Here is a 12,962-nt window from a genome sequence, read left to right as displayed (position 1 = left end):
TAATAAAAAAAACTATCAACAGTTTCTTATTACCGACTTTCGATTTCATAAAAACGGTCGTTTGTTTTACGGTTGCTGTTTTTTGCTTCGTCTTTCAATAAAATGACATGCAGACCTGTCACAATTTGATGTCTTCTGATGCTCGGCACGCCGCCAATTCGCGCACTGAGGAAGGAGTAACAACAAAATTCATCGTAAACCAGCGTTCCTGACAGATAAAGATAAATTGAATGAGTTCCAGTTTGTCTTTCTTCTTTTTTGTTTATTCCTCTCGTTCTCATTCTTCGCGTTTCTGGGGTAAACTGAACCCCAATTTTTTCAATTGAGCGTTGTATTGCCGAATAAAAATTAATTCCAGGAGGTTTTACTTAATAGCTTTGCAGGCAGGACCGGATTTATTTCGTTCGTACAGAAGTCGTGGAGTGAGAAACGTCATTGTGGCGGCGGGCGGATCTCATTCGATGGGCTGTATTATCAAATTTGTGAACAATTTTTGCAGATTTCGCAGCAGCAGCAATGAGAAAGTACTAAGAGTAGTTTAGTATCTACATGGATCTAGCCAAGCACCTGCAGATAATTACAATAATGTTGTTATGTTATTAAAAGAGTTGTTGAGCATCCAAAGCAGGTGTAAACACGTAATAAGGAAACGGGACTTTTCAATTTGATAATGATAAAACATAGAAAAATGATTATAGGGGTACTAAAAATTAAAATGTTTCTTCTACTGAAATGACTAGTCGATAAATAAATGCAACATAGGGGCAAATTTTTCCGGTGCAGAAATGACTTGGATCCGACTGAATTCTTGTGGAGTTTCTTAAAACAAATAAGAAGAGACAACTGGGACTAGAGACAGGGGCGCGCCAAGCTGGTCTGCATCGCATAAGGACTATGTTATGGCCCTTCAGCAAACAAATTCTTTTGTGGTTTATCTGCATTTTTTGTTGAATAACAAGCGATTTGAATGAAATTGATCGTACCTTGTTTTAGAGAGGTATACATCTAATTAATAATTATTAGTGAATATGCATCAAATTACTTCGGGGTGAAGTAGTAATTCTAGTAATCGACTGTAACGTACGGAACTGAAGTAATCAAATTTGCAAATTGTTAATTAGTTGATGGTTTTCCGCGATCGAGCTGTTTAAGTCGAAGTTTGTGTTTAATTTAGTTTTTCAAAGTGATAATAGTTAGAAAATGAAAAAGAAAATTTTAAGTTCAGTTTTATAACGTGTCTATCGTCTGTTCACCGAGACGAGCTAGCGCGTGCAAAATATTAGCATGTGATCATTCAACCTCACGTAGATGCAACTTGCATAAACTTGTATAAAAAAATATTTTTCTTTTATAAATAAGCAATTTTACAGCTACCCACGACCTTTTTTTACACATTTTGCACCGAAGTATCCAATATGAATGCAGCAAAATGTGGACTGGGCTGTTTTTAGGCATAATTGTTTGGCTCGTCTCCGTGAATATACTTTAACATTTGATTTCGAACTTATTACTTCTAGGGGTTTTGAATTTCACAATTTTCCCAGATTTTTTGCCTGCCAGAAGGTACCATCATGTTATTTGGACAAAAAGCATCGCAAAAACCAGAAATATGAGATGTAATAACAATAAGTTATTATAAGAAGAATATTTTTGGTTGCCTTTTAGTGCGTGTTCTTGCAAAATGACTGCTGACCTTCGCAACGCTCATATGCCCGCCAGAAAAGTGTAAAGTTCCCTATTTCGCAGCATCGCCTCCGTTTCCTGTCCCAAATACATCTTCTGCGTCCATCCATCGTGTCGCATCGCGACCACCCTCCACTCCCGTAATATTATTTAGGGTGAACGGCGTGTATCGAACGCGGGGAGTTGGAGGGCGGCGGGTCCAAGTTAGGCCGTCAGTAAGCGTGACGTGCCTTATTTGAAATGCATCCCCCAAACTACAGGATACACGGTTTCCTTTTACACGCTGTCAATGCCCAGCAGCACGTAATGCTCATTTGGACACCCTGACTGTATCGTGACCTGATGGCACGTCGGTTGGGATCTCGTCTTCGTCTTGCGAATGCTTCTTCACTGCTGAAGAGAAAGATGGAAGGTTCGCGGAACGCGGACGTCGACCGATGTCCTGGAGGGAAGGTTGCATGTGGCGGATGGTCGGACTCGGTACAGCGACGGACTTGAGAAAATTAAACGCTCGCGATTGGTCGACGATGGGCTTTGTGAAAGTAGATTCTTCGACTTGGAGATATTGGTTCGGGGAAGTGCGATTGGGATTTGTTTCGGCGGTTCCAAGAAGTGGATGCAAGGGGTTAATTAGGGAAATTGGCGGCACGCAGATTACGTGGCTAATATATTGATTTCCTTTGGCAAGCGTGACGAAGTCAAAAGTTAACACTGCCATGATTCCACGTGGTATGGCAGTACAACCATGATGTCTCTTCTCTATGCAAAATGACTATTATTGAAGCACATGCTTGCCTATCGATACATTGAAATATGTAGACATAAAATTCCAAGTATTCCTGCATTATGGATGATAATAGTTGCCAATAGATATCCATAATTACATGTCAAACCATAACTGACCATCACAACATCAGAAGCATGAATAATTAACTAACAAATTACATACATGTTTGTTGACAGGTATTACACTTTAACACGAAATAATACGTGCACAAATTCATATTTCATCGTAGTGTAGGTGCAATTAAATTAACTGTTGTTTTTGAGCGCAACAGGTCCCCATTTTGTTTTAACGCGTTAAATTACTTCGGTAGCAAAACATTAATTATTTTGGCATTTTAAAAGTGAACTACTTTGAAACAAGCTCGGACTCTTAAATGGGCTAAAGCTTTGAAAGTTTTCGCTGACCCGAATGATTGTTATTGAAAAGTTCAAGTTGCCAACTTAGTAAGTGAGGAAAAAGATTAGTTCTCTACAGTTTTATTTACGGAAGGACGTTCAACGGTATAATGGGGAGGTTTTCTACAAATGAGGGTGGATGATTCTCTTCCTACTTAATTCGCTTTTATAGCGAATGTGCTTTTAACTTCTTGCGCTTTTTATTTTTTATTTGTGGGTAGTTTATACAGGGTCCGGCAACACTTGTGTCCATCCCCAAAATTGCCTTTAATTTTAAAGACAAAATTTTGAAAATTTGCATATGCTCACAGTTGACGAAGCTCTAGAAGCTGACAAAAAATTTGTTTTTTTACCACGGTTTGTTTGGCGTCGCGACGCCCAAGAAGTATAATTTTACGTGATTTTTGAGTTTTTGCAAAAATATTCGCGAATTCAAATTTTTTTCGACATAACTGTAACACAAATATTTGAGTTTTTGTTTTAAATCAAATACAAATTGTGATTAAAATTTAAGAAAAAAACGCTGCTTTATCAAGTTAGTTTTCAAAATTATGACGGCACAGTGGCAAACTACGTTTACACCAAAATTTCACAAGTAACTTCATTCACTTTTATAAAGGTTAATTTTGATTAACACTGGCATGTTGCACTTTATGGACACCAGAAGTCGTTAATTAACATCGACAAAGCGACAATTTCACCAAGTAAGACTTTTGTTACAATCTAAAGCGAGCCAAAAGATAGATGTCATTTGTGACACAAGATGTTGACAGATGGGTGTAAACGTAGTTAGCAGTTTTGACGTAATGAAATTGGAAACTAACTTGATAAAACAGCATTTTTTTCTCAAATTTTGAAGACAATTTGCATTGAATTTAAAATAACAACTGAGATATTTTAAACATATTTGTATTAAAAAAAAAATAAATTAGGGGTTGATATCACAAACCCTCACAATTACCTAAAAATTATATTGTTAAGGCGTCGCGACGCCAAAACTATCAGTGATAAAAAACAAATTTTTGCGTCAGCTTCTAGAGTTTTGTTAACTGTGAGCGTATGCAAATTTTGAAAATTTTATCTTTAAAATTAATGATGATTTTGGGGGTGGACACAAGTGTTGCCGGACCCTGTATAGTACTGCAGTTTGTTTCCAGTTTACTTGGTTCATTCCAATAATGCGAGAAAAATTTGCAGGATCTTTGATTTATGCTGAGTTCACCTATTTAAACACTTCGATCTGTCTGCTAGTCGTCCTTGATACAAGCGCCGAACTCTGGCATAAATCGATTATTCGGCTGGTCCAAAAATAATATGCAAGTTTTAGTAGACGTATAGAGGGCAATTAAAACAATTTTCGTTCATATTAAGATATTTTCAATCTGTCTTCAATTAGAAATTCGGAATGATTTATTACGAAATTTTAAATTAATTGCTAAATTATGGATAACCCATTTTTGAAAGGTGGCCGCTCAAATGCGTGAAGTGCATCGATGTAAAATAACTTCCCGTTATCGCACCCCTTCTTTACAACGCACCCTCCTAATCACAGTAAAAGTTACAATTACCCACCCTGCCCACTTAATACATGTAATTTGAATTCCACCGGTTGAAATATCCGTAGCTGCTGATTTAGCCTTGACTTTACTTGCAACCCTTGGCTGTTTCCTCTTTAATGTTATTGTTTTAAACCGTAATAACATTTACGTTGAGTCGAACCAACCAGCCAATTATTTATTTATTTTAGATAAAATTTGCCTGTAATTAATTACCCCCAATTCTCAATCTACCCATTTCCTCCGTACACTAATTCCGACGATAAAATTACATGAAGGAAGAGTAACGTTCGTGTTTGTACGTTTAGCACACGCGAACCCGCGGCCTTTTCGTTATTAGGGCCCATGGCAACTCCTCTCCCTCCACCTTCAGTTTGCCAATACGTTCCTCCGATGACGTCCGAAGTGTCAGGTCGATGATTCAGGTGTTCTGTGTGGGTCACTACAGGTTAAATGACCCTTTGGTAAATTAATTTTTACTAAATGGAGACATTTTTCTGCAAAGCCTTTCACGCTAAGGAAGCGCCGCGGTGGCTTGGGGAAAAGATCTGGATGGTCATTTTTCTTCAGGTCGTTGCAAGATCAGATCAGTACAAGATCATTCCAATTATAAGTTTTCTCGTATGTTGTCGTAATGTCCAATGTTTCTAGCTCAGTGGTAAAAGTGAGTATTTTTGCTTCGGTATTTCCTGTTTGGACGCCAATTTGGGTCCTCATTTCCTCACTCTCCCCTACTATTTCCATAGGGTGACACATTACAGCTTGCTTGATTTAAGATTAATTAGTGCTGTATTATAATTTGCAACATCTTCAAAGAGCTATTAACTTTTTGGAATCTAATTTTGTCTTGGCCTTTCTTTCATCCAAGATTCGCATATCCCCTGCATGACCGGCATCCATTCGTGTTTGTTTGAGCAGGGCATCGGTAATCCTGGAGCCGTCCCTGAGCGGGGCCTGGCGACGGTCGGCCGCGGCTTCGAGAGCAGATGCCGCGGACCCCCGCGAGGCCTCCCCCCGTCGCCGCCTCCTCCCCGATCCCTCGCGTCAGTCACGCACACGGGGCGCGAACACTCATCCCAACGTTGCAAGGTCAGTCCGGGCTGCGCACTTCGCTGAGGACGGGGTTGGGGAGGTGGACGTCGACGCGACCCCCGATCCATTCGGGGGAGGCGCGCTGCCCAATTTTACAATTTACGGCGCTCGCTACACGGCATGTAATTATCGACGGTCGAACTCACCGCGACCTCACGTTCCATCCGTTGCTCTCCAAGTTGGCGGCGTCGGCGGCGGCGGTGGCGCGGAGGACGTCGAGGGGGTTGAATCCCTGCGAAATTGCAGCCCTCCCTGACGTGACAGCCGCCCCTACGACCGAATGGACGCCGCCAACCCAAAGGCCCTTCGAGTTTACACGGCCTACGGAATACACCTAAAATCCATTCCTGGCTCTGATGTGGGATCCTTGCTTATGGGGATAATTGTTATGAATCGATTGTTTTCAGGGGTTAAAAAGGGATAACATTTCTATACCTTTCACTTACACGAATGTAACTAAATTAGTAAATTATTAAAGAATTAATCAGACTAATTATACAGTTTAGGTGAACACGTCTTGCGGAAATCGATACGCTAGTTCGGCGTGTAATGGAATTGTAAAAACGATTATTTAAGCTTTTTACTCTAAACAGTCAAAAGTTGTTAAGATGCGGCGACAAGTCTTTATTGCGGTTTGACATCAAAAGTAATTACGACTTTTCTGCCATTTACACGCTACTTTTCGGCTTCGTTAATATTCAAAAAATTATTCTTTAACGAAAATTGCAGTACTTGAAGTCTTCCAAAGGAACTAAAAATGTTTCATAACGAAGATAGCATTGATATAAAGTAAAAAATTCTTCAGCCCACGTTAGGCGTCCGGTTAATGCAATTTTAAAGCCACAACCGTTTTTCATAGCCAAATCCTCTGATTACAGCTATTGAACTCTTTCATATAGCGTTATTTTAAGCAACTAGTGCTATAAAGTGCTGGGCCGTCAGGAAAAAACATTGGCAACTGCATACAAATTTAAGCGATCATGTACACCACGGGTTGCTCTTTCAAAATTTGTTTAAAATCGATCATCATTAATTATGAAGCTGGTTCGACTAACAAAATAGCGAATGAAACTCATTTATAATTGCAGAATGATGGCATTATAAACTAGTTTCACATTTCACAATTATTATTGCATTCGTCTGAATTTTGGCCACCGTGATTCAATTTTGTTAACAAACATAATACAGTAGCTAAATAATTTAAGCGAGAATTTTATAGGACACGGTTGGAGTGAACACGGGGAAGACTTCCACCATCGCTGTTGTTTCCCAACCCCACGCGCCGGCAATCCTCGCCGTCCCCTTGAATGCTCAGTAACACAATCCATGAGCGATTTTCGTATAAATCCTCGATGGTCGACACAGCTATCGCGTCGTAATTTATAGATGCAGATAAGCGCCTCGTAGTGCTACCATTTCCTTGGTTGTATTGATGACTCGTCAGGTGGTGCAGTGCAGTGGATTATTTATCGGCGGTCGCAGCCGTGGCAGAAGCGAATCTAACTAATTAATGTCTTTCAATGGTCGCGTTTGAAATTAGATTCTCGCGTCCAGCAGGAGATAGAAGGAATGTTTCGGAGCATTCAGCTCGCGTGCATTAATCCAGCACTGCCGCTGTGACTGACCACTTGTCGGACTAATTACAGGAGGAGATCGTTATTTGCGAAACGGAGGGGTGGAGTGCGGATCTGCGGGGATACAACACCCGCGGTATTTCCGGTCCCTTCGATACGACCCTGATCCGTCCAGGGCCGGACAAGCCCCCATATCACTTATTCTGGACCACGCAAGGCCAGTGCGTCAAACGCGTCGTGAAAAGGTTTCAGGCGGTGTTTTCGGAAATTGATTCCGTATTACAGACGACGTAATGATAATAATACGTAATCACAGACCCGGTTCATATAGCTTTGTTATTTCATTTAGGTTTTCTCCGTTTCCACGTTCTTCTTCCTTTACGAAGATAATTTTAGATTGCGTCGTAATTTGTTGTCGCGGGAAATCAAACAACATTAATTTAATGTATGCGAGTTAGGAGTATTCCCAATCGCAAAAGTACGAGATAACCCCTTGTCTTAATTATCCTCTGCTGACCTCCAAATTTATTAAGTGACATACTGTACTGACGAACTACTCCCACATGCAATTTTCCACCAAACTGATGAGATTAAGTTTTCTCTAATTATACACAGCTCTGAAAGCGGCGTCGAACGAGTCTTTTATCTGAACCGACTGTTTAGTTCGACTCACTTGACTGAACTTTTCCAATGGGAAAACTGCATCTATAGGCGAGGAGAGAAAAACGTGGAAATCGATCATACTTCTTCACTTCTATTTAACTTATTAAGTGTATTGACACGATAAGTTCAGGGATTTGTTACAAAAAACTAGTGGTATTTGTGTTGATGCATGACATATAGTGTATGAAAATCCCTTTCCAGCCACCATCCGAAAGCTCTGAACAGTGTCCTGTCCTTTTGAAAGTTCAAGCCCGTTGTTATTTTAATGAAACAATCCTGTCCTGTGAGATTGTATAATATTATATAAGACGCGCCGTGGGCTTTGTTCTAGAGCAGTGTTGTTTCTGGTCAAAGCGAATTCGGGTCGCAGTAGCAGGCAAGCAAGCAACCCGTCCGTCGTCCCGACCCCATCCCTTTCTCATCCTCCTTAAATCCGTCCCTGTCCGAACCGCGACAGCTGCGGGTAGATCACACGGCAGGGACAGGACGCGGGTTCGCGGACCCGTGCACTAACTACACGCCGATCGCCGCGAGCGTTGGCGGCCATTGTGCTGAACCCTGCTTGCCCGCCAACGCCAACCGACCCTAAAAGATCCAGTGGCGGATGTTCATGCAAAATGTTCGAACTAGACGGATCCTGAATTTTGCACGTGCCAGGGAAGATCGATGAAATTGTCGAAATGTGAAGACGACGCGACGGTTTTAAAGGGAAATGTGCAAGAGGATGCGGATGGGAAAGCCAGGAAAATCCCACGGGTTTAAAGTGCGAATCTTGGGATTTACAAATCGGGTGGAGTTGCTTTTGTTCCAGATTTGCTTAAATACTGGAGCAAATTGATAATGTGAGATTTTAAAGCACGACTTCAGCGAGACTAATTGGTCACTCACAAACGGAACGGGCACTTTTATGTCTCTGTTCATGATTTCAAATTGAAACATAGAGAAGAAGCAATTGGTAATCAAAAACAAAAACATTTCTGATAAAGAGCTTTTAGCATCTTAGAAATCAGAAGCTCAAAGTTTTAGAAACGGAAATCAACCCCTGAGAAATACAAGTTAAATAATTTGAGAATTAAAGCTATTTAGGTTTTGGGGGTTGAAAATTTAACTTGATCTCGAAATACTCGATGATTTGATAGGGAACCAAAATCGCACCCCTCCGTTATCAAAAGGGGATGACTGATTTGTTAGCGGAGTTTAAATTGAGTGTACCATAATTATTTCTGAAATCGAGAAAAATGCTGATGGCAATGTCTAGTTTTTATTGAGAACAAAATAAACAAAAATTTGTATATAAAATCCGACAAGCACTTTTAGTTGTGATAGAGCTGTCGAATTTTGTATGAAATATGACCTACATTATTCAGGCAATGTTTAGTTAAACCACAAAGCAACAAAATAAAAATTGATTTATTGAAAATTTTAAGTGGTGAAATAGACACAGAAGATATTATCTCACATCGCAAAGATTTTCTCAATAAATCATTGTCAAAGATGTTCTCTGAAGCGTTCAATGGCTTAATTACAAAGATTCGAATGCAAGCCATTCTCGCAAACATCATTCTTTGAACATCTGCTTGGGTAACCTCTATCCGCGCCGCCACTGTTCCCAACCCCTCCATCGCAGCCTCTCGTCCATCCGCCCTTATCTACCTACGCGACGTGTGCCTGTGTGCGTGTGTGTATGTCAAAGTAATTCGCAGATACTACCCTCGTGGATCGGTCGGCTGTGCGCCCGCCACCCTTCGACTTAATGTTGCCGGTGTCCGTCCGCCCTCTCGCCCCCTGGCCGCGGTAGTTTCTGCGAAATGTTTGTTACCAACCAACCGCCCACCGCCGCCGCGGTCATGGGAATTGTCGGCAATCACGGTGATGCTCTGTGTGTGTCTTGCCAGCCTGGACCAGATCGATTTCCTAGATTTCGGCTTAATTGAAACGCGTTCATGTAGTTGCTGAATCGGAAATGATGATCCGGTGCATCTTCCGAAGATTCCTTTGATCTACGGTAAATGCTGGACAACTGGCACGGTGCTTGATTAAAGTCTTGCTTGACGCATTGCAAATTGGACGAAAGCTGTTGTTTTTAGGGAGTTGGAAAGGGCGGTGATTGAAAATGTCCTTTAAAACGGATGATCGATTAAGGGTTGCTTGCCTGATCGTCGTTTGTGTGCATTTGTGCACCAGGTTTGACGTCGAGGGGTTTGGCCAATTAAGGGGGATCGGTTAAAGAATTAAATGCTGGGGGTTTGTCTTTTACAAAGGGTTGCTTTCATTTGCACAGATATTACTTTTGAACAATCATACAATTATTATTTTTCAATTTTATAAGCACCGGGCTAATTAAGTTACTTGAAAAACTTTTGCTAAAAACTCTGCTTCATTTTGTAACTGAAAGAACAACATTTTGTTGGACACGATTTTCCCATTTAAGTTGATAATTTGTGCCACTTATTTCTATTTTAGGAATCTTCGGGAGTGGGCTATTCTCGCCTGTATTCTAAAACGACAAGTGTGTTCATATACATAAATAGAAGAATTTATAATTTACGCAAGGTGTTTTTTTAGGAACTTGCTTATTAGAGAAGTATTTCTTTAATTAAATGTTAATTTTGTAAAGTTGCAAGCAAGGATCAAACAACAAATACCGAACTTTAAATTGGCCGTAAAGATTTTCACTCTGTTGAGAGATAAAGCTAATACTGCTAAAAGGGTTATAACAATTTCATTTCATAGAACAGTTAGATATTTGCGCGCGGTTTATCTAGGAAGTGGGTAATTACCTACATGTTTCCTGTTGAATGCGAGTCAAAAATTGAAGTTGAGACTGGAAGTGTTTCTGTAAGTTACTAAATGAATGGTCAAACTGCTTCTATAGTAAAACAAGAAAACAGATTTACTTTAGAACTAAAAAATTCAAATGTCACTTAGAAAAAGCAGAGACCACTTAGGCAGAGCACGTAGTTTTAAGCCAAACTGTCTCTTTGAAGTCAAAAAGATTTTTTGTATTTTATTAAAACGACATCTAAAGATTTGAAAACATTTTCTGCTCTTTCAATCCCGAATAAAGTTTCCCGACACGAAAACTTTATTGTGAGGAATTTAAAGTTGATATTCCTATTCCCATATCTCGGCCAAGGTTAGCGCGCGGAAATATCGCCCTGATTTTAGGGGAGCATTTATTCTAATTGGTATGAAATTAAGCATCAACGCTCTTTCCACTGGAACTAATGCTCAAATTACACGTTTTGCTCTTAATTATTATCCCATCTTTCCATAATAAGAACATAAAACCGGACCCGTCAAGATCAACATCTTTTCAAGAAAGCTCGTAAAGCTCGATCATGCGCTCATTTATTGCACACTGAATCGGAAAGTGGTGTTGAATGTCAACAAATTTAAGCGGGATGTTAGGCAAAAGATGCGAGTTTTTTTAAGGCTCTCATTAATAGCCTTTGATTTTTATTGGCCTTTCTGTGGAAATCGTTTTGGGCCATTAGCATAAAATCACGAGATAAGAAAAAGAGCACGGAGAGTGACAGTCATTGCTAACCTGCTGAAAACACTCCAGGAACGGAAGAATAGAATAGCAGATCCGCATCGTAAATAAAAACAAAGGGAAAGATAGGAGTGAAAATATACCCATCGTTTTTATTGGTTTTTGTCCTTAATTTTTATCGAAAAACAAGCGGCAATTTCCTGCATTTTATGGACAGTTTTCTCACGCTCTTCTTATGAGAAAAATATATATACATGTTGTAAAACTCAGCAGGAACATCACACTGAGAGTCGGATTTTTGTTAATGCTTTATTATGGTTTTTCAAGCGGCAGGAATTTTCGTTGGTTGGAGTGTGAGTTCGTATGAAATAATTCCTGTATGCAAAATTTCGTTCAAGTCGTAAATATGGTAATGTGGTGGTGATCAGTATCTGACACCTTTCAAATTGTATTTTACATGAGATCTGCAGCTCTGTGTAAAAAAACTAAGGATAGGCCTATCTATCAACTTTTTGTATAAAAAACGAATCTGAATTTCTAGCAATTAGTCCTTTAAAAAACATCAAATGACGAACATTCTCACGTTTTTAGGTTTTCACTTCAAAGTTAAAGAATTGTGAATTTTCAAACGTCAGAATTCTCGGTTTCTTGCTTAGGTTTGGAAATTTTTACGTTCTCACTTTCTCAGGTTTCTTTTTCATTCTTGTATTATTTATAGTTTTAATATTTTCAGTTCCTCAAAGATTTCAGAGAGTTTTAGGTTCGTTTATGTCCTACGTTTGAGGTTGTCAAGACTGATTTTTTTCACGATTTTTATAACCCTTTATTTTTCGATCCTTGCATTATTCTTGAGCTGTTAGCTGTTAATTCTTAGATTACGATCCAATAATCTGAGATTTGCACTTTCCAGATTCTTTAAAGCAGAATCGCAGAAATAAGAATTTCAAAATGTAGGAGTTAGAAAAAGTTCCATATTGTAGAATTAAGAAATAAAAGAATTTTCTTGCTGAATTTTTTATAATATCCTACTAAAAAGTTGTAAATTTAATGGAAAATGGACAAACGCGTTAGATATGTTCAGAGACCCTATAAAATTAAAATTCATAAAAAAACAATATACTCAAAAGTTAAGCGATAAACTATATGTTATTATTGCTTGTTTTATTACAGAAACTAAAAACGTTTTATAAAAAGTCCTTCCAATTTTTGAGATGCAAAAACCAGCATCATAATTATCGCGAAGTGTCTAAATATTTGAAGGATTACGATGATTTAGAAATCTGTTTCCTTGTCAAAAATACACTTGTGATATTGTCTACAGAAAGTGATGAACCTGAAATCGAATGTTTTTTTGAAATTGCACGAATATGAACAGTTATAATAATAATGAAAAACTAAACATCAGTTTGTTGTTGATAAAAAAATGTAATATACATTCAAGCTCCATCAATACAACCCAATAGCCTGCAATTATTACAAAATACCTCCTCAGGGATGTTAATTAAATACAACCTTGGTTGTGCAAGTTTATGTTTTTTAGGTCGTCATGAAATGTAATTTTGCATTTTCCAATGTTCGTTTTTTAATCCTCAGCCTTTCAGCCTCTACAAATAAATCAAAGTGAAGAGGATTACGCTGAATTATTGAAACGATCCTTGTTTTGGTTTGAAGAATAGTCAATACCGCTTATTAATTTAACCGGTTATTGGATTTTTC

General features: G+C 39.1%; 1 protein-coding gene across 1 annotated transcript in view; it reads left to right on the top strand.

Moving 5' to 3' along the window:
* The window catches only part of lobo (coiled-coil domain-containing protein lost boys), a 50,386-nt gene that overhangs the window by 19,460 nt on the left and 17,964 nt on the right, over positions 1 to 12,962 (top strand). The gene's annotated exons all lie outside the window — the stretch shown is intronic.

Source organism: Gnatocerus cornutus, chromosome 1 (genome assembly GCF_029298725.1).
Source record: "Gnatocerus cornutus isolate USDA-ARS CGAHR chromosome 1, icGnaCorn1.1, whole genome shotgun sequence".
Taxonomy (NCBI): domain Eukaryota; kingdom Metazoa; phylum Arthropoda; class Insecta; order Coleoptera; family Tenebrionidae; genus Gnatocerus; species Gnatocerus cornutus.
Note: the sequence above shows the minus strand (reverse complement) of the source record. Positions and strands in the feature narration are given on the sequence as shown.